Source organism: Nomascus leucogenys, chromosome 1a, assembly GCF_006542625.1.
Source record: "Nomascus leucogenys isolate Asia chromosome 1a, Asia_NLE_v1, whole genome shotgun sequence".
In the NCBI taxonomy this organism is placed as follows: domain Eukaryota; kingdom Metazoa; phylum Chordata; class Mammalia; order Primates; family Hylobatidae; genus Nomascus; species Nomascus leucogenys.
In genome coordinates, this window is record NC_044381.1 from 95469716 (window position 1) to 95493112 (window position 23397).

General features: G+C 40.5%; 1 non-coding gene across 1 annotated transcript; it reads left to right on the forward strand.

Annotated features, from left to right (window-relative positions):
• Window positions 1-22981: 22981 nt before the first annotated feature.
• On the forward strand, window positions 22982-23042 carry LOC115836050. Its single transcript, XR_004031053.1, has one exon. It is a non-coding gene; the product is annotated as a U7 small nuclear RNA (small nuclear RNA).
• Window positions 23043-23397: the final 355 nt, after the last annotated feature.

Sequence of the window (23397 nt, forward strand, 5' to 3'; positions counted from 1 at the left end):
CATGATTATGTTCTTCACCAGTGTCTTCGTTTCCTTGGGGCTTCCATAGCACTCACCCTGTTATTCTGCATGTTATTCTGTTCCTACCCTCACCCCTGGGCTATTGGCTATTCTCCTGTAGATACCTGCCTCTCTCCTGGAATGGCGGCCCTCTGAGAGCACAGCCTGGGTCTTTATTCTAGCACGTTAGTCACTCAATAAACGCTGACTGAGGGAATGAATGAACATTATGATACTCACTCTGGGTCAGTACTGCCTAATCGAAGTATAATGTGAGACACATATGTAATTTTAAATTTTCTGGCAGCCACATTAAAAAGAGAAAGAGAAACAAGTGAAATTAATTCTAATCATGTTTTTATTTAACCCATTCTATCCAAAATATTATCATTTCAACATGCAACTCATACAAAAAAGTATTGATATATTTTACATTATCTTTTCCTACTAAGTCTTCAGAATTCTAGTATGCTTTCATAATGAACACATTTCAAACCAGACTGGCCATAATTCACATGCTCAGTAGCCACATGTGGCTAGTGAGTACCGTACTGGAATCACTAAACAGCACGATTCTATACTAGAGAGGATGCTATTGAGATATATGTGAGAGCTTTTGCCTATAAAGTAAGCAGTAGTCTAGTCCAGGGTTCATACTTGGTGGTTACATGGCACTTGAATGGTTTATACGAAGACTGTGTTAACCTTAGTCTCCTTTGCGTGCTGCATGTAGATGCAAGAGCAGGTCTGACTGAGACAGTCCTGCGTGTGAGCTATGCACGGCCTACAGAAAGTCAGCAGGACTGTCAGCAGCTAACAAACCTACTTCTCAACCAGGCAGTTGGAGCTGAAATGCACAAACAAACTACCTCTTTAGGGAACATTAAAGGCATTAAATGAGAATGCGACATTCTTTGGCATGCAAAGCCGCACCCTTCAAAGCCATCATCACTGAGGTTCTACTTACTGAAAGAAAAAGCCACAGAAATGTAAATACAGTTCATTTGTAGATGCCTTGGTAGAGGTGTATCCACGCCCTCTAGGGACATCATTCCATCTAAGGGAGGAGATAAAGAACATTTCTTAAGCAGGAAACTTAGAACCATTTCAAGATGTGAACTGTTTGTCTTGCTCAGGCCTGTCTGCTGGCTCCATCTAACTCAGACAGCAGTGAGTGTTTGCTGGGCCCAACCTCTACTCTCTTGGAGTCAGAACTAAAAAAAGAAAGTGATTCTCCAACACCCAGCCCCACACTTGGTGACCTCAATTGAGAAGCCTGGTGCCAACTGGCACAAAGCATAGGGTGGAACTGAGAGATGACTTGGCATTCTCAGCCTGGCACCCTCTTGGTGGGCAGGAACCCAAAGCAGCCTTTCTTTCTGCTTCTGCTCCCTTAGAGCAAGAGGCCTCAGTTTCAATCAAAACAGTCAGATACACAAATTAGCATCAGAACCAAAATGGTTTCCTGGGAAACTAATGACAAAAATTCCAGTTTTAAAACATTTTCTTTGCATCCTAGAGAGAGAAGCCATGTTTTTCACAAGGACAAAAGTCCTGTGCCAAAGAACTCCATCTCATATAAAGAAGTGTCATTGACCAAAGACTCTGGAATAGATGAAAAGTGCTATTTGAGGCTTTCAGGACATGCTTTATGTATTTTTCTATACCTTGTTCCCATATAATCCTGACCCATTCACTCATGCCTGTTTTTACAGAAGTGAAACATTTCCTCATTAGTTTCTTTTCCCAGCTGTCCTTTGTCCTATAAGAAATTGGACTTTTTAGCATGCAAGCAGCTGGAGAACAAGTCAGAGATTTTTAAAAATTATTGGTAGAGAAGACTTAGAATATCATACCTCTACCCATCAAAACCTATCCCTTGGAAATTATCTAAGAAAATAATTTGCATTCCAATGATAATAATATACATTTGTAGAGTGGTTCATAGTTTACAAAATGCCTTCACATATATTTCCTCAATTCAACTTCTCAATAGTTTGAGTAGAAATACAAGGTCTAATCTTTATGTTCGGTCTCCTAGGAGCATTCATTCAACTGACAAACACATACTGAGAGCCTTCTCTGTGCCTGGCCTTGAGGAATGCACTGGGGAACAAAGTCATTGGACATCCTCCCTTCTGGGATGAGCTGAGTCTTGGGAAAATAGAAAGCAATTAAAATTCATTAAAATTCAGAGGTATATACAGCATGCTGCAGGAACACATAAGAAGGGCCCTCAATGCAGCATTTTAATATTGAGTAGTCTCTTAATCTGAAGAAATTAAACCCCTTAAGGATGGAATTTCTGGTATCCTAAAAAACCATTAAGGGAGGTATTGGCAGGGAAGCCTTCCCAAGGCCCTCTAAATCACACAACACTGGCAGTGTCTTACCTGAGGGTATAACGCTGGTATGTGTATAATATGTGCATCAGGCACACCCCCTTTTATTGTGCTTCACTTTATTGCATGTCACAGATATTGTGGTTTTTACAAATTGAAGGTTGTGGCAACCCTGCATCCAGAAAGTCTATTGGTGCCATTTTTCTAGTAGCATGTGCTCACTTCCAGTCTCTGTGTCCATTTTGGTAATTCTGTTAATATGTCAAACTTTTTCATTATTATATCTGTTACGGTGATCTATGATCAGTGATCTTTGATGTTACTGTTGTAGTTGTTTTGGGGCACCATGAACCGTGCCCATATAAAATGGCATTCTGACTGCTCCATCGACCAGCCTTTCCACATCTCTCTCCCTCTCCTCAGGCATCCCTATTCCCTGGGACACAATAATATTGAAATTAGTCTATTAATCCCTACAATGGCCTCTTAGTATTGAAGTATTCTCACTTTAAATCAGAAGTTAGGAATTATTAAGCTTAATGAGGAAAACATGTTGAAAGCTGAGATCGACAGAAAGCTAGGCCCCTTGTGCCAAACAGCCAAGTTGTGAATGCAAAGGAAAAGTTCTTGAAGGAAATTAAAAGTGTTACTCCAGTGAACACATGAATGATAAGAAAGTGAAACAGCCTCGTTGCCGATATGGAGAATGTTTCAGTGGTCTGGATAGAAGATCATACCAGCCACAATATTCATTTAAACCAAATCTTAATCAATGGCAAGGCCCTAATTCTCTTTAATTCTATGAAGGTGGAGAGAGGTTAGGAAGCTGCAGAAGAAAGTTGGAAGCTAGCAGAGGTTAGTTCAGGAAGTTAAAAGAAAGAAGCCATCTCTATAACATTAAAGTACAAGGTGAAGCAGCAAGAGCTGATGGAGAAGCTGTAGGAAGTTATCCAGAAGATCTAGCTAGGATCACTGAGGGAGGTGACCACACTAAACAACAGATTTTCCATGTAGACAAAAGAGCCTTATATCAGAATAAGATGCCATCTAGAATTTTTATTGCTAGAGAGAAGTCAGTGCTTGGCTTCCAAGCTTCAAAGGATAGGCTGACACTCTTACGAGGGGCTAATGCAGCTGGTGACCTTAAGTTAAAGCCAATGTTTCTTTATCATATGGAAATTCTAGAACTCTTAAGAATTATGCTAAATCTACTCTGCCTACGCTCTATAAATGGAACAATAAAGCCTGGGTGATAGCACGTCTATTTACAGTATGGTTTACTGAATATTTTAAGCCTACTCTTGAGACCTATTGCTCAGAAAAGAAATGATTCCCTTCAAAATATTACTGCTCATTGACATTGTACCTGGTCATTCAAGAGCTCCGATGGAAATGTACAAGGAGATGAATGCTGTTTTCATGGCTACTAACACAACATTTATTCTGCAGCCCATGGATTGAGCAGTAATTTTGACCTCAAGTCTTATTATTTAAGATAAGGATATTACTGCTGTAGATAATGATTCCTCTGATGGATCTGGGCAAAGTCAATTGAAAACCTTCTGGATAGGATCCACCATTCTAGATGCCATTAACATTCATGATTCATGAGAGGAGGTCAAAATATCAACATAGACAGTTTAGAAGAAGTTGATTGCAACTCTCATGGATGATTTTTTTTGGGTTCAATATTTCAGTGGAGGAAGTCACTGCAAATGTCATGGAAATTGCAAAAGAACTATAATTAGAAGTGGAGCCTGAAGTTATACAATCCCGTGATAAAACTTGAACAAATGAGTGGTTGCTTCTTATGGATGAGCAAAGAAAGTGGTTTCTTGGGATGGAATCTATTCCTGGTGAAGATGCTGTGAACCTTACTGAAATTACCACAAAGGATTTAGAATATTCTATAAACTTAGTTGATAGAGCAATGGCAGGGTTTTGGAGGAGTGACTCCAATTTTGAAAGAAGTTCTACTATGGGGGAAAATGCTATCAAACAGTATCACATGCTATAGAGAAATCTTTGTGAAAGGAAGAGTCAATGGATGCAGCAAACTTCATTGTTGTCCTATTTTAAGGAATTGCCACAACCACCCCAACCTTTAGCAACCACGACCCTGATCGGTCAGCAGCCATCAACATCAAGGCAAGATCCTCCATCAGCAGAAAGGTTACAACTTGCTGAAGGCTCAGATGATCGTTAGCATTTTTTAACAGTAAAGTATTTTTTAATTAAAGTATGTACCTTTTTTAGACATAATGCTACTGCATGCTTCATAGACTATAGTATAGTATAAACATACCTTTAGATTCACTGGGAAATGAAAACATTTATGTAACTCACTTTATTGCAATATTAGCTTTATTGTGGTGGTCTGGAAATGAACTGCAATATCTCCAAGTTATGTGTGTATTGCATATTAGAGTTATAGTATGAAACTAAAGTATGTTCAGTAGTCATAACTTTAGGTATAATAGGCTTGATTTTTTTCATAATATATTAGGATCTATACACTCTCCAAATGAGCATTGGACTCCAGTGTAGAGCAACTACTTTTTTTTTTCTTTTTTCTTTTTGCTTTTTTTGAGACAGCGTCTCTGTCGCCCAGGGTGTAGTGCAGTGGTGCGGTCTCAACTTACTGCAACTCCACCTCCCAGGTTCAAGTGATTCTCCCTCAGCCTCCTGACTAGCTGGGATTAGAGGCATGTGCCACCACACCCAGCTAATTTTTGTATTTTTAATAGAGACAAGGTTTCACCATGTAGGTCAGGCTGGCCTGGAACTCCTGACCTCGTGATCTGCCCACCTCGGCCTCCCAAAGTGGTGGGATTATAGGCGTGAGCCACTGCGCCCAGCCAAGCAACTACTTTTGAATGTAGATATTGCTTAAAACGTTTTATAATACCCTTTTATTGGCATTCTCTTCAGAGTCTGGAGGTAGTCTTTCTCCTATTCTTTTTCTCTTGTTTTTTTAATTGCAAGAGTAATGCACATACATACTCATGTAAACAATTTATTATTACACAAATATACAGTTTTAAAAATGAAAGTCTCACAATCCGTCTCCCCAAAAACAATTAACAGTGTGTGATATATCCTTTCATGGTTTAAACATGTCTGTGTTTACACATATTTTTTAGGCCAGAATGGAACCACATTGCACAGCTTCCTTAAGAGATATATAGCTCAATGCTTATCTTAAATACAGATATCTTTCTGTGTTGGTAAAGACATAGTATTCTTTTAGATGACTATATAGTCACTCAATATATAGATGCGCCATAATTTATTTAAGCAGTCTTCTACTGATGAACACTAGGTTGTTTTTGTCATTTTGTCATTTTCTCTCTTACGAACAAAACTGTGATGAAAATCCTTATACATATTGATTTGGACATTAGTTTGAGTATTTCTAGAAAATAAATGTCTAGGACAAATTCCTAGCATATTCTTTATAGATCCTCAATGTAAAGCAAAGCTGTAAATTTAGGACTAGTGAGTCATCTAAAAGTATTTTTGGTCAAAACAAAACTTGACAGTAAGTGGGGTGACTAGGGACTAGGCATATTGAGCAGCTAAGGTGCCTATACCTATCATGCTGCTAGAAACTAGCCTTATCTCATCACTCCTGGAAATTCCGACAATTGCGGCATTACTGTTCTCATTTTAGAGATGAAGCAATTGAGACGCCGAGAGGCTAAGCTTTTCCAACGTTATGCAGTTAGCAAATGGCAAAGCCAAGATTGGACGTAGGTCTTTCCAATTCTTTTGACTATAGCACCTGCCTCTCACTAGTATAAAACCATGCTACTGGTTTCTTGGTTTAAACTCCAACTGTCTCTAAAGAAAATATCAAAAGTGTTTTAGTCAATTTCAGAAATGCTGAAATAAATGTAATCTTTCCAAATCTATATATAAAAAATACTTTGCATTTGAATACATAAATTTTGCTATGTTAATTATAGAAGGTCTCATAGTTTAGTCACATCATCTCCCTTTTCTTACTAAATAACAGTGCTGTACTATAAAAAAAAAAGGCACCCAAATACATACATTTCTTTATTCTAAAATGTTTCAGATCTGGATTTATACAAATTCTATTATTCAAAATGGATAGTAAAGAAGCAAACTCATTATGAAGTCAATTTGGCTGCCAGCTTCATTGTACTTAGAACTAACCTGTCATCTGAGAGTCTGTTCCTTGCTGTTTAATTACCTCTTTGCTTTCAAGCCCCTTTTGAAAATTCACCAGTTCTATAGTATTTTTTAGTTTCTCTCTGGGGACAGGCTCCTCTGGAAACAAAATACAGATACTGTGAGAAAAGGCGGGTTAAAAAAAATAGGGAAACTAGGAGGCCGAAAGAACAATATTCAAATGCTACTCTTCAGAATTGTTGTGTTTCAGTTGTTTCATCTTGGATTGTCAACTCACAAGGCAGTACTAATGTTTTCCAATGAAATGGTTTAATTGTATACGATGTGCTCATTAGCACTGAGTTCCCCCTTTGTCCTAGTGTCTTTCCTGATACCTCATGTGCTCCCTTAGCACGCCCTGTATGCACTCATCACATCATTGACCACAGTTTCCCATCCTCCTTCCTCATTAGACTGAGAGTTTCTGGATAACATAAACCATGTTTCTGTTATCATTACGTTCTTAGTTCATAGCACAGCATCCAGCTCATGATAGTTGCTCATTTCATTTGTTGCTCGAAAAAAATGTCAGAAAATTTAAGGGCAGCTTTCCCCAGATGTGGTCTCTGTTTCTACCTTTCACCAATATTAACACAAAGCTCAACACACTTTACATTCACACCATGACTATTAGTGAGCAATGTGGATTTTGCTGAAGATCTTGTAGGCATGTTAGGGGAGGGTGAGCCATGTAAAAGTCGAGATCTGACATAATTGTTTCCTGCAGTTGTTTCTCCCCATTGTGCTTCCACCTCACAGACTTCCTCCTTCTACTAGACAGAACAACTCAGTGCTTTCCCAAACTCTTCCTCCAAACTCACATACCCATGCCTAGCAGAGCCCATGGTAGACACATGCCTTTAGAAGTGGTGGGTGGCTGTGTTAAAAGCAAAACAAAACAAACAAACAAAAAAAACCTTTTTTCCCTATTACATCAGCATTTGCAGCTATTAGTACGTAGATTTTCCAAACAGCTTTATGGTATCTAATGTAAGCAAAATCATGCCTCTTCCAGGCATACCATTTTGAAAGTCACCCTCCACCTCTCCAATCCAAAGAGGAATGAGTCATTTCTAGCTAGTGACATTCCTTTTATGAGTCAAGTGAGGTCCTTCCTGCTGGGCCCTCAGCTTGTGTTCACCTCCACTACCCCTGGTGCTCCGTGATTCCCAGTCTCCAGGGAAGAAGGCCTCCTCACCGGGCCCTGAGCTCACCATGCCATCAGAGGCAGAAACCTTTCACCTTACGACTGGTGTTTCCCTCTCTCTCTCTGACCTCTAGGAAATCTTCTTTTCTCTTATTAATTATAATTAATTAAATTTATATATAATTAAATTATGTCATTTTATATATTTAATTTAATATATTTAATTATTATATTAAATCCATTGTTATATTAAGTATAATTATTAGATTTAATAATATATTATGCTGCAAATTTACTAATCTGCTGCTATGTGCCAGACGCCATGTGCAGCACTTATTTATGTTAACCTCATTTAGTCGCCAGGGCAACCCTGTAGATGGTTACTACTACTCCTATTTCACAGATAACAAAACGTAGGTTAAGGAAAATTAAGTCGTTTGCCTAATGGTATTTCACTCATGTGGAATTTGAACACAGTGTGTCTGCAACACCTGTGTGTGCTTTGACCCCGCACTCCCTGAATAGACCCAGCATTACATCCCTGCTACAAGCACAATCTGAGTGTTCCCTTCCCCTTTTCTATCTTTTGTGGATCTAAGAACCTTGCCCTGCCCTGCAGGCCACCTCTGCGATGGTCAACTCTCTTACTGTTAACTCAGGCTGTGTCTCCCCTCAGGATGTGGTTTCCTCCCTAGCCATTGTCATAGCCAGCTCTAAACTCTTCTTTATCCTTTTTTTTTTTTTTTTTTTTAATGCTATGGCCTTGGCTGATTTGCTTTCATCTTTTTTTTTCTTCCTCTTCAGTATTTCTACCAGTTACTGGATCCCTCCTGAGAAAGATTTCTCGCTTTATTCACATCCAGCCGAGCCCCAAGAAACTTCCCAGTTTTCCTTTGTTATAGCATCTTGGAAAGTTCCCTGCAGTTCTTAAAGGTCTCCCAGTATTTAGTCTTATGGTTCCTAAAGAAGAATAATTTTTATCAAAAGTTTAGTAACTAAGAAAAGATCTCCAAGTCATATTATTAAGTGAGAAAGACAAAGTGCAGAAAAGTAACTGTGATGTGCTACCAACCACATACAAAGGACAGAAAAACTACCTGTTTTGGGTAGTTTTGAAGTGAGATGATTTTTACTGAGCAGATGAAGAATAGGAGCAGGAGGAGATTTCACTGTATATCTTTTACAGTTGATGTTTGGACCATATGAATATATTACCAATGTCAAAACTAGATGAGTGATTTCTTTTCCTAAAGAAATGCAAGTAATTTTCCTGATGGGCAGGAGAGGGCATTTTGCTACAGTAGTTTATGAAAAATAATAGATGAAAAAATAGTTTTGATAAGGAAGACAAACAACTTGTTCCAGAAGAATGTTCAGGTCAGTGAATATTTCACATAAATCTGGCAATCCAAAACATCCAGGATTATGGGTAATTTGGACAATGGTCTAAAAGCAATCAGTTGATAATGGAAAGTACCAATCCAACTATATGTGTCCTGTTTCTTGCACTGTACGCGCCCAGGGGTTAGGAGGTTTCCTCTCTCACACAGCTAGAACTCAGTAAATGTTTAGTGGTAATAGGGAAAAATTGCCCTACAAGAAGCCATTTCAGTGTGATTTGTTGAGTCCTAAAAAAACAACAGAAACTTTTTTTTTTTTTTGAGAAGGAGTCTCGCTCTGCCGCCCAGGCTGGAGTGCAGTGGTGCAATCTTGGCTCACGGCAAGCTCCACCTCCTGGGTTCACTCCATTCTCCTGCCTCAGCCTCCTGAGCAGCTGGGACTACAGGTGCCTGCTACCACACTCGGCTCATTTTTTTGTATTTTTAGTGGAGACAGAGTTTCGCCTTATTAGCCAGGATGGTCTCAATCTCCTGACCTCGTGATCTGCCCGCCTCGGCCTCCCAAAGTGCTGGGATTACAGGCATGAGCCACCGTGCCCAGCCACAACAGAAACTTTTAAGCACACTCAAGTTGATGTCAATTAAATCTCTGCTTAATAGCATAAAATAGAGGGAAGTTGAGTAAGCAACTGTGCCCTCGTTCATATTCCTAACCCTAGTCTTGGAGAATGCACAGTAACCATGCTGTAGCCCAGTCCCACATAGTAACCAATGCATGTGATTGAGGAAGCTAGGGTCAGTTCTCAAGAGCCTGAAGACTACCAGCATTCACTTCTTACCTCCAAATACTCTTGACCACATCTGAGGATAGAATAAATCCCCAAAGCCATCCCCCAAAATGACTGGCCTTCTTAGTTTTCTTTGGTTTTGAGATGACCAAGGGTTGACCTCCACTCTGAGATTGGAATAGATTGGACATGGCTCCAGGCCTTTTCTGCATTTAGATCCATCTTCCTGGGAGCAGGATAAATGGCAGCCTATTCCTGTCACATTATTCTAGCAGATGGGATTTCATCCAGATAGTATTTTTTTTCCTAAGCAAGGGAAAAAATTCCTACTTTTTTTCATACCATAGGTGCAATTTACACTAAATTGGAAAAGAACAGGGATGCCTCAGCCTTTTATTTTTAAAAAGTTTTAATTGAAAAATAACAATTATCATATATATTTATTGCATGCAACTGGTTGTTTTGAAGTATGTATACATTGTGAAATGGCTAAATTGAGCTAAATTAACATATGCATTACCTCAAATACTTTTCATTTGCGTGGTGAGAGCACTTAAAATCTACTCTCAGCGATGTTCAAGAATACAATACATTGTTAGTAACTATAGTCATCATGTTGTATAATAGATCTCTTGAACTTATTATTCCTAACTGAAATTTGTATGCTTTGACTAACATCAAAGAGAGATGTTGGGCAGATAGTGTTAAGCCTTATTTTAGACATCTTGAAATGACTGAAAACAATACAAGCTATGTGGGTAGAAAACTGACTTTCAACTTCCCCTAATCCTAAGAATTGTAGACAAAGTCTAATGAATTAATAGAGACCCAAGTCATTCCAGGCGAGGAACACATGGGAAATTGCCAGTGGATAGTTGGATTCTCTCATTACAGAAACCTAAATCTGAGATAGTCATTGAAATGTCTAATCACCAATCTTATTTTTTTTTAAAATAAGAAGACTTTAAAACAGTTCTACAAAATCTATATGAGGTTGTGTGCACAGAGTTTATTGTAGGGATGCCATCAGTAATAGTACCTATAAGGGAGTGAGGGAGGCAGGATGGGGCAGAAGGAGAAGTTGAACTATAATTCAGTCACAACAGAGGCTTTATCTGATCCCTTCGGAGGCTCTGAACCTGATGCGACCCTTCAGAGCTTTCCAAAATTGAAATAAGGGGGTGCTTACCACTCGATAGACCAATCATTGGATATGAGCTGCCAAAGAAAGTGGGTATAACCTTGTGTAAGGCAGCTCCCTTAGGCGGAAGGCAAATCCTGGGGAGGGACTCAAATCCTGGGGAAGATGCCCTGGGGCAATCTTCCCCAGGCAGTTCTCCTGGTAGCTGTGAGAGTAAGCTGGTAGCTTGGTCCTCACTGGGGACCTTGGCAGTGTGCAACAGCATCCACTCCATAATCAAATGCCAAAATGAATACCAAACAAAGGCATCCTGGTTTTGAAAGTAGCATGCAGTTAGCCCAGAAAATACAGTAGTATGAAATTCGATGGAGTAATTCCCTGGCTAAATACGTTAGTAAAATTCTTGAAGCCATAATTATCTGTGTATGATTACCTTCTGACTGAAATTGCCAGTTCAGTAAGCAAAAGGAGGCTGATTAAAAGTCATGTCTATTCTAAAACCCTCAAAGGTGGGGCCTCTCAGGAACAATTCAAAAGGATCATTCTTACTACAGATTCTTCCATATTTTTTTCCAGTTCTGTGTATTCCATGGGCAGGTGGTCACTACCTGCAGCTGATAATTACAGGCTTTCTGTATGCTGCATTATGAAAGGAACCTGTTTATGCTGCCAGGGCTGACAGGGAAGCATGCAGCATATGTTTGACCCTGTAAAAGAGGGGAGACTCTTCTTTTGTTATGGGCCATAGAGTTTTCAAGGCTGCTATCCATGGCAAATGTTCACCATGTTCAAGGGCTAAGGGCCAAGCACAAGACCTTTTAAGAGCTTGTCAGCAGAAATTCCTTTCACTGAAAGCCTTGGCTGTCCCACACAATCGGCTAGTAATCAGAGCTGCATTGTGCACCCTCTTTGTAAGAAGGCAAAAGTTCTATAGCTTCCACCACTGAAAATATTTAATATTGCACCTTTAATTTTCAATAATAATAACAACAATAATAGATAAAATGCTACCATGGACTTCATAGATACAAATGGAGGTTTTGATCTTCAGTGAAACATTTGCTCTTCTACAATGGAGCAAAGCAACCATTTTGACAATAGCTAAGAAAATTACACAGAAGTTCTGGGCAGGAACGTTGTGAAAATGCCACTAAGGCTGGGCGCGGTGCTCACGCCTGTAATCCCAGCACTTTGGGAGGCCGAGGCAGGTGGATCACGAGGTCAGGAGTTCAAGACCAGCCTGGCCAACATGGTGAAACCCCGTCTCTACTAAAAACTATAAAATTAGCTGGGCGTGATGGCAGGTGCCTGTAATCCCAGCTACTTGGGAGGCTGAGGCAGGAGAATCGCTTGAACCTAGGCAGCAGAGGTTGCAGTGAGCCAAGATCGCACCACTGCACTCCAGCCTGGGTGACAGAGTGAGACTCCATCTCGAAAAAAAACAAAAGAAAAGAAAAAGAAAGTGTCATTGAAGCTATAAGAACAATTAAAGAACTGGTCCCAACCTGGGTAGTTATGTCTTCCCCTCTCACTCCACTCCCAATTCACATCCACTGATAGCCATCAAACTGACATTTATTTATTATGTGTACTGAACAATATTGCATTACTGTGTTATTATGATTAGAGTGTTTTATTCAGTATTAATAATCAGATCATTTATAATAAGATGCTAAATTAGGTCACAAATTGATAATAGGGAAAAGTGGAGTGAGTGTTTTCTACTGTGACAGCAATAATTTTGTTCTTTCTGATTTCTAAAATGATTACTTGAAAATATGAGAATGTGCTGAAAAATCACATATTATTTATTCAATCATATGAATATTGGGGGGTTTAAGACAAAATTGTGAAATTTTAGACTTCTAGGTTACTGTTGAGATTACCAGGTACAAGTCCATCTTTTACAAATGAGGAAAGAGGCTTTGAATTGCCCAGGTTTCTATTCTCAGGACAATGATCCAGGCCTCTAGTTCCCTGGCAGTCTTATTTCCACAGGAAGAAACATTTGCTCTGGTTATTAATATTGTATGTACATGTTAGTGGAACATTTTCATTGGCTAAAAAAAAAACAAAAAAGGAAGGCTTAGATGCCTTTTGACTAGACCAGGTTCAGAGAAAAGTCAGACAGTGTGAATGTCAGATTGATTTGACCCTTAGGCACAGCTGATTACTACCTTCACTCAGTGAAGCTCATTGACGTGTGACTCCCAGCATACAGGCCAGAAATTTCAGCATTTCTGGCTTTCACATCCCAGTGCCCAGAATCCTTGTGGACCTTAGAGGGTGATTATGGCAGCAGCACCTAGTGAGACTTCTAAAACTTCTAATAGGTACCAATGTATGTGGAGATTCCTGTGTCTCATTTTATTTAGATTCCCACATAATGGTAAGCATTCATTCTGCCATGGCTTGGGTGGTTTCTTCTACCAAGAATCTATCATTCTGCTATCATTGTGTTCTGCTGAGGCTAACCCTACAGATCCGGCTCTGTATACTCCAATGTCTAGAATGGTGAAAAAGACAGCCAGAAAGGTCAGGATGCAAGTAACTTGTATGAAAAAGCTCCCATCTTTAGTGTATAGCCTTGAAAGTGGTACAGAGACCTTCAAAACAAAGCACTAACCTTGAGAGCATATTTCTTACTTTTTATTTCACAGGACTTTTCCATAACTGTTAAGTTCCCAGTTCTCTGTATGTCTTGAAAAGTCCAGTTTGGGAGGTGAAGGTGAGCATGAGATTCAGGCATTTCCTCTAGAATGATACGCAATTCAACCTAACTAATGCACCTTCTCTGCAATACCAGATGATAGTACATGCTGATTTGTAAGCAATGTGCATATTTCTTTAAATGAGGGAGTTGCCGATTTGTGTTGCCAGAGACAGATGACAAAATCTAACAGCTGATGGCTGGTGCAGTACCAGTTGAATTTGTGCTAAGTCTGCAAATACTGACTTAATGTGCCAGTATCTTCTGACAGGCTGCAGTTTCTCACAAATATCCCTTCCTTTCCCTTTCCTTCTTGCTTGTTCCAGGGTCTGTATCATGAAAAAGAGGGATCCCTGAGACAGCCTTCTGACTTGCCAGTGTGAACTACAGCCCAGAACATTTCAGCCATCCTGAGCTTCACATGAAGTTGGGATCTTGGCATTAGGGTTTGTAGTAGGTTCCTAGTACTGCTGTAATAAAGTACCACAAGTGCAGTGGCTTAAACAATAGAAATCACTTGTCTCACCATTCTGGAAGCTAGAAGTCCAAAATCAAAGTGTTGGCAGGATTGATTCCTTCTGAGAGCTGTAAGGGAGAAACTCTTTCATGCCCCTCTCGTAGCTTCTGGTGGTTTCTTGGTAATCTTTGTCATTCTTGGCCTGTAGATACATCACCCCAATCTCTGCCTTCATCTTCACATGGCATTCTCCCTGTATGTGTGTCTGTTTCTGGGTCAAAATTCCCCCTTTTTGTAATGATACAGCCAATTGGATTAGGCCCAATGCTAATCACCTCATTTGAACTTGATTATATGCAAAGCCCTTATTTCCATATAAGGTCACATTCACAGATTGGGAGCTAGGACATTAACATCTTTCGGGGGGGACATAATTCAGCCCATAACAGGGCTTCTAATGTAGGTCCAAGGAAAATTATATAAGCCATTGGATTGTGCAGATCCAGCCTTAATCTCCCACTTTCGTGCCCTGCCAGGTGTTTCTTCTTTCTCTACCCCCACCCAGCCATCCCATGGATGGGCTTTCCCAAATGAAGCCTCTTATTGGCTTAGGCTAGAGGGGAGCTTCCCTCTGTCTACTGAGGCCTTGGGCCTGTTGCCCAGATTCTAGGCCTGGATTCTGGCTCTGCTAATATCCAGCCTCTGCCTATGATGCTGACGTGTAGTGGTGTGGATGAATTGTGTCTTCTCCTGGCCTTTTTCATCTAAACTTATACATGACATGATATAACCTAGGAGCTAAGAACATGGACTCTGAAGCCAGCATCTCGGCTCAGAAACTTCCTAGATGTGTGACCTTGGACACGTTCCTTAAGCTGTTTGTCCTTCTTCCTCATCTGTAAACCCACCACCTCAAAGATCTGTTAGGATGATAAAATGAAATAATTCATGTAAAGCAGTTTGAACAGTGCCTGGCACATAATAAGCACTCTCTAAAGTTAGCTGATATTATTATTAGCTTTTCCCTGACCCAGTGAGTTAACACTGGTCCTTGGAAGGACAGGCCAGGTAAGGAGGACAGGGGAAGTGGGATGAGCAATGAAGAAGACGAGCCCTGTTAGGGCAGGCGTCTAGAGTGAGGTTTAGAGAGGGCAGCAGGGCTCAGGGCCCTTCTGCACAGTGGACTCCCAGAGGTAGCTAAGCAAAGAATCTGGGGAAACTCCCCAGGACTTCTTGTCTGCTTCCTCACTGCAAACAGAATGACCTCAAAGTGTGGGCAAGCTTGGGCCTCAGCAGATACACATGGAGGTAGATCAGTAGCACACGTATGTGTGTGTATGTGCATGTGTGTGTGTGTGCAGAAGTCAGCAGGAAGTTCTTCATCCCATTACCCTATTACCTAAAGTACTGTCCTGTATTCTGTACTTACAGTTTAAGAAGACTTTGGGGACCATCCTCACCCTTTGAGCTTTCCCTTCACTCTCCTCAGTGTGAAACCCATGTCTTTCCTTCAGAACAGCTACCACCCTGGGCTGCTGCTGCCAACAGAGGTGCTCTGCTTGCAAAATCCTCTGTTTGGTTGTCACTGTTTGGTTATTACTCTACTGCAAAGGAACAACTCAACAAATGACTTTAAACTATTCACTTTTCAAATATTAGGTTAAGGCTATCTGAAGTTTGATCAAGATATGGTGGATAAGAAATCACTGCCCCTCCTAAAAATTTAGGTTATGATTCAAGTGCTCTTTTAAGAGGCATTTCAGAATGTTGACTGTATGCATTATCCCAGTGCCCAGCAACCGTGGCATAGCTACATTTAGGCAGTCTTTTGTGATGAGACATGTATATGGGTGAAGCATTTGATCTTTCAAAAAAGCACCAAACTTCCCCTGACCCCGCTATTCCCTTAAGGTACCACCCTACCTCTCACTTTCCGTCTACTCCCCAAATTGTCAACTAGTCCATACTTGCTGTTTCCACTGCCTCCCCAACCACAATCACACTGGACTGTATAATTCTTTACTCTGCATTCTCATCACCCAGGTATAATTGCTCTTTGGAGGTGGTCTTTACCTGTCTCATCACCAAATCCAGTGGCTACACAATAATCTTTAGGCTTCCTAACTACTCTGTACCTTTAAAAATCCTCTTGTCCCAAGGCTTCAGTGACCCCAAGCCACCCTAGGCTTCCTGCTTCCTGGCAGTTCCTTCCCTGGATCCTTCTTTAGCTATTCTTCCTTCTTCCTCCTAAATGCAGGTACATCCAAAAGGTGTGTCCTCATGACATTGTTCCCTCTCCTTCTACCATCTTCCTAACTATGTTTAGTTTACTGGATATGGAAGCCCTCCCCCAACAGTGGGCTATTGGAAACACAGACTATCCAAAGCCAGATATGTTTAGCCATGAGACTTTGCAGAATCTCCTACCAGGAAACTAGAGTAGGCACTGGCCCAAACACCAAAGCAGAAGAATCCAGCATAACAGTGCAGCCCTGGGGCACCATGGTGGATGCAGCTTAGGACAGGGGATGGGCACCAAGGGGTTTGACCATAGAATAAAGGAGAGGTCCAAAGCCGTAGGTCAGCTAGTGTGCTTGAAGAAGCTTATTTCTAATGCTCATACATCTGTATGAGTGTTCCCCAATCTCTTCACAGGGGTTAGGTATCCCTCTTGTACTTCTCCATCATGTCCTTTATCACAGTGGGTGCAGGGTATTGTATATTTGCTAGTCTATATCCACTTCTAGACTGTAAGATCTGGAGGGCAAAGACCATATATATCTTTATCACCATTATATTTCCAACACCTAGACTAGTGCTTGTCCCAGAGAGGGTGCTAAATAAATTTTTGTTGGAAGAGTGAATGAACAGGATTTTTAAATTTGGAAATTAAGTTAGTGGGAAGCATGAGAAAGAAAACATACGTAAACCAAGATGAAATGTGTACAAAGTGCATACCATACAGTCATGTATTATTGCTAGAGGTAGACTGCAAATTTCACTCTAAACTGCCTACCAGTCAAAGCAAAGAAAAAAAAATTGGTGATAAAATTTATAGTGACTCTAGGATTTTAAAAGATAAGTTGCTCCCGACGAAGTATAAGCATCACTGTGTTGACTTAAGAGAAATGTCTCTGTGGATCCCAACAGAGTGTTACCGGCTGGGCCACAGACAATGTCTAACAGGCCATCTTTATAATAGTGAATGCTATAGGGCTGTTTTTTACAATGTCCTTCAATATAGGCTAATCACATACTACAAATTTAAAGTAATTCTATGAGAAGGGAGACCACAGTAAAGTAACCAAGTGCCCAGAATGCTGATGACCTGGCATAAAATTTAGAATATCCAGTAGTACAAGGTGTGTCCTGAAGCACATGAGTATTTTCTTTGTTTCTCTTTTTTTTTTTTTTTTTGAGACACAGTCTTGCTGTGTCACCCAGGCTGGAGTGCAGTGGTGTGATCCCAGCTCACTGCAACCTCTACCTCCCAGGTTTAAGCAATTCTCCTGCCTCAGCCTCCTTAGTAGCTGGGATTATAGGCGTGTGCCACCATGCCCAGCTAATTTTTGTATTTTTAGTAGATACAGGGTTTCACCATGTTGGCCAGGCTGGTTTTGAACTCCTGACCTCAAGTGATCCACCCACCTCAGCTTCCCAAAGTGTTGGGATTACAGGCATGAGCCAACACGCCCAGCTACACATGCATATTTCTCATAATATTATCTAAGAGCTCTGTGATCAAGTACATTGGAGAAATACTGCCTACTCAAATTCTTATTTCTTGGATATTTACATGTACATTGACATATAATAATGTTTAAAGAAGTTCTTCAGTAAAGACACTTTGTCTAATCTAGAGTGTTACCAAAACAATTTGATCATTTTATCATATACTACCTGTTTACATTTCGGGGAAATTTAAGGATGACACTTTGGGAAACAATCTTCTAGGGAAATTATGGACTGCATGTCTACAGGCAACCCTGTGTGAATGTTGTTTCTCACAATTAAGTTCTTGATAAGAATCTGTCCACAGAGTGTTCCAAGTGACAATCACTTGGCGAGAACTTGGAGTGCAGATAATCTGTGCTGTTATTTACAAATAACAGTTTGACAGTTAACTGAATGGCAGGCCATCTGAGGAAATTAACAGCTTCTATTCAATCTTTGTGTCCATATCCTTCCCAGGGAGATCCCAAGGGAAGCTGGGATTATGTTAGAAAACGGTCATGACTCCATTCTACTTAAACCCAGTAAAACCATCTGAATCAACTTAGTAGAGAACAATCTGAAAATCTAAGCTAGTCTAAACTGCAGTAATAGTATTCTTCCCAAGAACTTCCAAGTGCTTCTAGAAGTGGTGAAGAACACACTGCTGTTGTTATTGAAAATAACATCTATTGATTATCTTAATCAATGACTATTCTTTATGGGTTTATGTGCCAATAATTTAGGCTGCTCAGTTTTCTCCATTGAAACTTAAGATTTAAATCACTAGATCATAAAAAAATCATACAATGCATTACCACTTCTATCTGGGCAGGCATTGTTCAGATGAACAAAAGTGGGAAAATATAATTTCTATGACAAGAGGGAGGAGAAACAAAGTTTATGTCCTGGTATATTCCTTCCCTCTAACTAGCTGACGACTTCCCTCTGTAATAGGTCAGAAAACTGTCAGCTAAATGAGGAACCAGAGAAACACACAGTCCAGATCATCTGAGCTCTTAAGAAAGAGGAGAAATATCTAACCTTCATTTTTTTTCTATTACCAATCTCCTTGAAACTTCTAAAATATTTTCTACTCTAACTTACTAGGCTTCATAGAATCAACAAAGGTAAAGCATCATATAAAAGTATCAGATAAGTGAGCTAAAAACATTTTACATTTCACTCTAGAGTTCGTTATATTTTTGGCAGGAAATTTATCTTCCTAATTATGTTTTACTTATGTTGAAATTAATTTTAATTGGTATTTCCTGTGAACACACTCAGTAGAAAGCAGGAAAGCCTGCCTAAGATTAAAAATTGGCCTTGGATAATCCAAAATCCACACTCACTCTGAGCGATCTCATCTATGCCCACAATTTCACCTATTTCTGATGCTCTGAGGACTTCCACATCAACACCGCTCCTCCATTGTCTCTCCTGAGCTATGCAGTGCATTTGAACAGACTCTCGGGCAACTTCACCTGTATGTTGACATATGCAATGTGAATTCATCATCTTTCTGGCCATTTCTTTTTTTTTTTTTATTATAATTTAGGTTTTAGGGTACATGTGCACAATGTGCAGGTTTGTTACATATGTATCCATGTACCCATTGATTTCCTGTACCCATTAACTTGTCATTTAGCATTAGGTATATCTCCTAATGCTGTCCCTCCCCCCTCCCCCCACCCCACAACAGTCCCCAGAGTGTGATGTTCCCCTTCCTGTGACTATGAGTTCTCATTGTTCAATTCCCACCTATGAGTGAGAACATGCGGTGTTTGGTTTTTTGTCCTTGCGATAGTTTACTGAGAATGATGTTTTCCAGTTTCATCCATGTCCCTACAAAGGACACGAACTCATCATTTTTTATGGCTGCATAGTATTCCATGGTGTATATGTGCCACATTTTCTTAATCCAGTCTATTGTTGTTGGACATTTGGGTTGGTTCCAACTCTTTGCTATTGTGAATAGTGCCGCAACAAACATACGTGTGCATGTGTCTTTATAGTAGCATGATTTATAGTCCTTTGGGTATATACCCAGTAATGGGATGGCTGCGTCAAATGGTATTTCTAGTTCTAGATCCCTGAGGAATCGCCACACTGACTTCCACAATGGTTGAACTAGTTTACAGTCCCACTAACAGTGTAAAAGTGTTCCTATTTCTGCACATCCTCTCCAGCACCTGTTGTTTCCTGCTTTTTTAATGATGGCCATTCTAACTGGTGTGAGATGGTATCTCACTGTGGTTTTGATTTGCATTTCTCTGATGGCCAGTGATGATGAGCATTTCTTCATGTGTTTTTTGGCTGCATAAATGTCTTCTTTTGAGAAGTGTCTGTTCATGTCCTTTGCCCACTTTTTGATGGGGTTGTTTGTTTTTTTCTTGTAAATTTGTTTGAGTTCATTGTAGATTCTGGATATTAGCCCTTTGTCAGATGAGTAGGTTGCAAAAATTTTCTCCCATTCTGTAGGTTGCCTGTTCACTCTGATGGTAGTTTCTGGCCATTTCTTACCTCTGTTCCTCTCTCCCTATAATCCCAGCCTCAGTGATTAGATCTGCCTTCCACCCAACTGCCCAAGTCAAAATCTAGAAGCTGCTCTAGACTCCTTATTCCTACTCACCACCTTTCTTGGGACTAAAATCCAAATCCCTTAGCATGACATTGAAAGGCCTTCACAATCTAGCCCCACGTTTCCCAATGAAAGCCCTATTGGCAATTAGGGCGCAACAGTTCTTCTGTTTGCAGGATTGCCCTTCTCATTTCTAGTCCCACCCACTAAATGCCAGCAACACTCTCCATTCACCATCATAAGTGGAAAACAAATAAACAAATTTAAAAAGATCATCTACATTTCCTAATGCTACTTGTAAGGTAATACAGCCTCTAGAATCACAAGTCTAACTTCGCCTACCTTTCCAGCCCTGTCTCCCCCTACATTCCTCCATAGACTTGACATTCCAGCCACACTGAATGATTTGCACTTTCTGTGTGTGCTGTGCTGTCTCAAGCCAAGCCTCTGTGCTTTTGCACATGCTGTTTTCTCTGTCCCTCCTGTCAGCCCTCTCCTTACTGAGTGTGATGGCTAATTTTATGTGTCAACTGGACTGAGCTAAGGGATGCCCAGATAGCGGTAAATCATTCTTTCTGGGTGTATCTGTGAGGCTGTCTCTGGAAGATGTTAGTCTCTGAGTAGAGAGTAGGCTGAGTAAAGAAGATCCACCCTCACCAGTGGGGGTGGGCATAATCCAATCTGTTGAGAGCCAAAACAGAACAAAAAGGTGAAGGAGGGGCACATTCTGTTTCTCTTCTTGAGTCAGGACATACGTCTTTTTCTGCTAATGGATGTCAGAGCTCCTCATTCTCAGGCCTTTGGACTCTGAAACTTACATCAGCAGCACCCCCTCCTCTCAATTCTCAGAACTTTAATCTTGCACTGGGAGTTACACCATCAGCTCCCCTGGTTAAGATTTGGTCTGAATGACACCACCAACTTTCCTGGTTCTCTAGCTGGCAGATGGCAGATGGTGGGACCTCTTGGCCTTCATAATCATGTGAGCCAATACCCATAATAAACTGGTTTTGTTTCTCTGGAGAATCCTGACTAATACATTGGGCCAACGAAAAATCTATACTCAAGATTCAATTCAAAATCTTTTGTCCTGGAAAGTCCCCTGCCCACCCTCTACCACAGTAACCTCTTGTCCCTGTAAACTGTAGCTCCCCTTTGGACTGACCTACACAGACCAAGCTTCAAAATACCTGCCGTAGGCCGGGTGCGGTGGCACACACCTGTAATCCCAGCATTTTGGGAGGCCAAGACATGGGAGATCACTTGAGATCAGGAGTTCGAGACCAGCCTGGCCAACATGGCGAAACTCCATCTCTACTAAAATTACAAAAATTAGCCAGGTGTGTTGGCACATGCCTGTAATCCCAGCTACTCAGGAAGTTGAGGCAGGAGAGTCACTTGAACCCAGGAGGCAGAGGCTGCAGTGAGCCAAGATCATGCCACTGCCCTCCACACTCCAGCCTGGGCGACAGAGAGAGACTTCACCTCAAAAAACAAAAACAAACAACAAAATACCTGCCATGCCCACATCCCACTTTGGGAGAAACTGTCCTCTCTGTAGCCCTGCCCTAGGTAGATCAGCCCTTTGTAAATACTATGATAGCCTCACAGCTGATGGACCAGGAGTGGTACCTGAAGCAAGGGTGGCCCACCCATAGGCCAGTGCCCTATGATGTGCCCTAGCTTGAAAAGATGAACTGGGCCCATCAGATTCTCTTTCTCTTTCTTTCTCTTTCTCTTGGGAATTTCTAGGAAGAAACACAAATAGTATGAGGCAATTGTTGCTATCACTGAGGAAAGGGCCCTAACTCAAGAGTCTGTGTGGGCCATTAGAGTGATGGAGACCAGCAGTGTCACACAGGTAGCATGTGGACTGGACTCCTCTCCTCTATTGCCTCACCAGTCCATGGAAACACTGCCAGTAGTATTGGGGGACCCCAAGGAGAAGGACAGAAAGAAAGCCGGGCGCCAGGAGAACTGAGCAGCAGAGAGTGAGCCCTATGCATAGACAAAACACTTGTCCCTGATCTGCCTCCAAAGAGCCTCCCAAACCTAAATGTGACAGGGCATTATTGCACTGTACTGACCCACAGAGGAAAAAATAGGCTGAAGGGGAAAGCTGTTTCCTAGTTCTGCTTCCACCAATTTCAAACCCCATGGCCTCAGGCAAGTGTTCTGGAGCACCTTTTCTGATCTGTAAAATGGAGGTTCTAGTTTCTTCTCTGCCTTAAGTCCTGTTCAGTGATTAATTAACTGTATGACCTTGGACAAGTCATTTGGCCTCTATGAGGCCAGTTCCTACAATTTTAAAATAAAATCAGTAAATTTCACTTTACAAAGAGGGTGCAGTAATCAACATAGATAATGTATATAGAAAGTGTCTTGTAAACTGATGGTTACTGTATGTAAGGTTATTATTACTATGACTTCTTTTTCCAAGCATTGCAAAAATCGTAGAAGACATTTTTGTTGGTATCTATAGTTATAAATATGTATATATAGCATATTGATTAGATTATTCTAAAATCTTACTCAAGTCTACTGATTTGATGTTACTTAAATCTTAAACCAGTTACAGCTCTTCTAGAGTTTGTCCAGCAGTTCTCCTGGATTTTACAGGAAAACCCCACACACCAAAAAACAAACAAAAAAAAACAAAAAAAACCACCTTAAACCTACTTTTACACTATTCTGTAACTGAAGAATTTATCATTTCAGTTGAGCAATCTCAAACAAGGGATTGCTGTACTTCTAAAAACCATTTATCACTTGCTTTTTATTGCAACACTTTGAAAACCTTCTGCAGGCTATAAATTAGTGCTGTTTTTTCTGCTTACTACCTATTGTTTCATTTTTACTATTAATAGTAGCTTTAAACTCTTAAAATAGCTGTGGAACAATTTTTCTGAAACTGCTTATTATATGATTTCCATTAGTAACAATTGATTTTTTTCCAATCCTTTTGGACACCTAGAACTCTGAG